Source organism: Mandrillus leucophaeus, unplaced genomic scaffold (assembly GCF_000951045.1).
Source record: "Mandrillus leucophaeus isolate KB7577 unplaced genomic scaffold, Mleu.le_1.0 Scaffold1518, whole genome shotgun sequence".
In the NCBI taxonomy this organism is placed as follows: domain Eukaryota; kingdom Metazoa; phylum Chordata; class Mammalia; order Primates; family Cercopithecidae; genus Mandrillus; species Mandrillus leucophaeus.
The window spans coordinates 11,393-15,907 of NW_012101497.1; positions in this window are offsets into that span (position 1 = coordinate 11,393).

Sequence of the window (4,515 nt, forward strand, 5' to 3'; positions counted from 1 at the left end):
TAAATATCATTAAGTCCATTAGTCACTTTTCCATCATTTTTCATTTCATGCTGTCTCCAAGTACATTTTTTCTTCAAATAGTATTTAGTGAAGATACTCCTGTTTTCTCCCCCTCCAGATGACATAGCCAGCAATTACTTTTTCTTCCTTGGTGATAAGCAGACAGGAATATTTATGCATGAGACCTTGGGTAAATGATTTCTCACTGGAGGTCTGGCCTCTTGAGATGTTCAACTCATTTGTGCCTTTGTCATGTAGAGAATTAGATTGAAGACATTGAGCCTTTGATAGCAGCTCAGTGCTTCCCATTCCTTTATTTATTCAGTTAATGAGTTGATTAAGTATTTATTCGATATACATTTATTCAGTGTATTGATCAATTGTGTTTTATTTCTTAGAACCTGCAATTCTACAGATCACAAATCCAGGCTCAAACAACTAAGCTTATAATTTCAAAAGTCTCATGGTAGCAGAATCAATTGGCTTCTTCTTTACATTGCTTGCCTGCTTTAAGTTCCAGACCTGAGAATCATCATAATTTTTTAAAGCTCTAATAATGTAAACAGATGTTCAAAAGTCCATACTTACTTTCATGTTTGATTGAGTAACTTCAAGATGTTAAAGTAACTTCAGATTTGGGCCGCCCTTTATGTCCTACTTTTCAGCTTTGTCTTACTAGCCTCACAACACAGTTCCCCAGACTTTCTTCTCAGTGTACTCTCTATACTACACTGATGTCTTCTAGTAGTCTAACCATTGATTTTTCTTGTCCTGACTCCTTCTCAGCATTGAACAACTTAGCTCACTATTTTTAACACTTTTTTTCTCCATGGAATGCTTGAAGTTTCTTCATTGCTTGCAGAGGATTTTTCAGTCTTTTGAATACATATCTTCCTTCATTTCTCTAAATCCAATTTCTCTTCTTTCATAAGATTTTTCTCCAGATGTTCTATCTGCCTAAAATATTCATCATCTTTTCCTCAATTTCTTTCTACACTTTTTAAAACGATCTTGCAACTCAACAACCACTTTTCAAGAAGTCACTTAAGACAAATTTATCCATGTATCTATTATTTTGGTATCATGTTTTAATTTTAAATAAAACATAATTTTGTATTTATTAGCTAAATATTTAACTAATATTTAAACTAAATATTTAACTAATATCTCTGTTACAAACTAAATTGTAAGTTTCTTAAAGTGCAGACTACATCAACTTTTTCTTACTTTTTGAGACTAACATTTGCACCTCTAATTCCTGACCCCTCCTGAGAGCTCAAATTCGTGAATACAACTGCCTATTTGATATATTCATCTGAGTGTTTAATCTTAAAATAAGAATGATGCCAATAAAGTACTTTATTTCTCCCAAAAACTCTATTTTCTGTCCCTTTTCTCCTAATATCGTAAAGTGACTCCACCAATAACACAACTGCATAAGACAAGTCTTGAGTCATTTAAAAAAATTTTTATTTCTCTCTTTCCCTCCCTTTCCTGTATCCATCAAATCTTTCATCAATTTCTATCATTTCCACCAGAAACACATCCCAGATATACCCACTTTTACACATTGCCCATCTTGGTTTATAATATCATTGGTTCCCTGGCTACTGTGATAATTTATTAAATTAGTAATAATTTAATACTATCACTGGCTAATATCATGATTTATCTGTTTGTCCTCTAAAAAATGTATTATCTCCAGGGAAACCAAATTGCTTTTCTACAAATATCTACTAAATCACACAAGCTTTTGTTGAAAAAAAATCATTTAATGGTCACTTACCTATTGCTCTTAAGGTAAAATACAAATTCTTTATCATAGTCAAAAAGCCTTGTATAACGTGGCTCACCTGCCTCGTCTATTACATCTTTAGACCACTACTACCTACACTCCTTAATATTTAGGTGTCTTTATCTTCCTCAAAACAAGTTAAGTACATGCATGTCTCAGGATCTTTGCCCATGGTCTTCTCTGTGCTCCGAATTATCTACCCCAAGTATTTGCACAGAAACTCCTTTCACCATTAACTTTTGAGTTAAAATGATTGCTTCCTCAGGGGGATTTTTCTAATACTGCTCCCCATCTGGATTGTCTCATTTCTTCAACCCCCTTAACTAAGTTACTCTCATCACAGTATGCTGGTTTATATTTATACCACTTATACACTGAATTTCCATTAGATTCATTAAAGGCTGTAGAAGATTAGGAGCCTTATCTGTTTTTTGCTCAAGGATATGAAAAATAAGGTTTAGCATAGAATCGGCACTTATCAAATAATTTTTAATTAATTAATTATTCTATGAAATAAGAGCTATACAATCACAGAGATATAAAGATAATATGAATGTGAACACTGCTATCAAAGTGTGTGTAAAATCATCTGTGTACATTTGGTCTTTTCTGACCTTGGGCCACCAACTGAGTCATCCTATACCAGGTTTGAATGGTTTACAAAACAGATGCTGCTCCAGGGATCTTGCTGACCTTGAATACAACACTCAGATTTCAAACATTATTTCTCTCATTTCCAGCCTGACTCAGACATACAGTCAAGGATCTGGGATTGATCACAAAAGCTTTAATATTCTGTTAATGTAAGTATGTGTTAAAAGTATCTACTTTTGGCTGGGCTTGGTGGCTCATGCCTGTAATCCTGGCACTTTGGAAGGCTGAGGCAGGTGGATTGGCTGAACTCAAGAGTTCGAGATCAGCCCGAGCAAAATGGTGAAACCCTGTCTCTACTAAAATACAAAAAAATTAGCTGGGCATGGTGGTGTGAACTTGTAATCCCAGTTACTTGGGAGACTGAGGCAGGAGAATGGCATGAACCTGGGAGGCGGAGGTTGCAGTGAGCCAAGATCGCGCCATTGCACTCCAATCTGGACGACAGAGTAAGACTCCGAACCAAAGTAAAACAAACAAACAAACAAACAAACAAACAAACAAAAAACCCCTACTTTCATGTAGGTTTCTTCAGACTAGCTACAAAGGCTTCAGAGTAGCTACAAAGGTTAAAAATCTACTTTCATTCAGGCTTCTTCAGACTAGCTACAGAAGAAATGAGATAATCTAGATGGGGAACAGTATTATCCATGTTGCCACCATGGAGACTATCCACGTTTTGGGATTACAAGAGCAAAATACATGTTGGAGGATTTTTAAAAATATGTTTTAAGAGGTAGGATGAAAGAGCATAGTTTCAATGAAGTAAATAAATGAAGATTTAAAGAAAAACAACATCAGTATGTCAAGTGTGCCAAATACTCCACCTGTATTTAAAAAAAAAAAAAAGTATTTACAGTTTTCCAAGATAGCATGTTGTGTTATGCTATCTGAGAGTCAGTGTATGGTGTCTCTCTCTGAGTCCCCAGCAACCAGAACAATGCCTAGAATAAAATAAATAGAGATGACAAATAGCAGTGAATTTGAGTCTGGAGAAATAATAGGGTTTTGGTATCCTCTCTGAGCACTGTCTGGAAGGTTGACTTGGAAAGTAAGTCTGTGATTATAATAACCAGGCCATTCTTTTAGGAGTCTTTTCTGACGCCCTCTGATTAAAACTGACCTATATGTACAGAAATCTCTTGTTTTTTTCTGTCTTTTTGGAATAATTCCCTGTGTGATTACTTGCTTACTTTAAGAGAGAGTGATGATCAGTAGTCATCATTCACCCCAAAGACATAGAGAAAGCATATTGTGTTTAAAAGACAGTTTCTTTATAATTACATAGAACTAAAACACTCCTATTTGCCAAGGCAGTGGAGTTTTTGCTGTTCTTAGAACATAATTTCTGAAAGACACCCACACATGTCCTGCCTTGGACAAAAAAATTGTATGTCTATCCTTTAAAGGTCATTCTTCTAATAGTCTTTTCTGGACACCACTAGGGGTCAGAAGTAGTTCATTAAACTTTCTTCCCTCCCTACCTCAGTGGCGCATGAGGCAGATCTGCTTTAGTGTAAGCGAGGTCGGGCTCTCAAGAGTCTTGGGATGGCTGAAGAGATAAGAACATTCTATGAGACTTGTCCAAAGAATTGGCTGTTTAACGATTCGGAATATGCTAGTTCAGAGAGAACCTATTTACCACAAAACTGAAGTAGGCTTAAATTTCCAGTTTACCTGAATGGTTATGACCTAATTAGAGGAATGACTTTAAAAACATATATAGGTACAAATATATAATATATAATATATTCATTATATACTACATATAGTGTTCTATACTATATATTTATTATACCTAATATATATTATACATATATAATTTATTTCCTTCTCTCTCATTACTATATTTTTCTGTACCTTCCTTCCTTAGTAAAACTTATTTCTTTTAACCTTAATTTTCTCCCAAAGTAATGGAGTAATGGCTATCTCAGTCAGAAAAGGGTCAGTGTTATAAGTCCACAATGCTAAATAAGAAAATCACAGTAAAAATTTTAAAATGTCATTCCTATTATATCATCAAGGAAAATAGAAATGTGATTATTTTTAAAGCTTTAAAGACAATACAC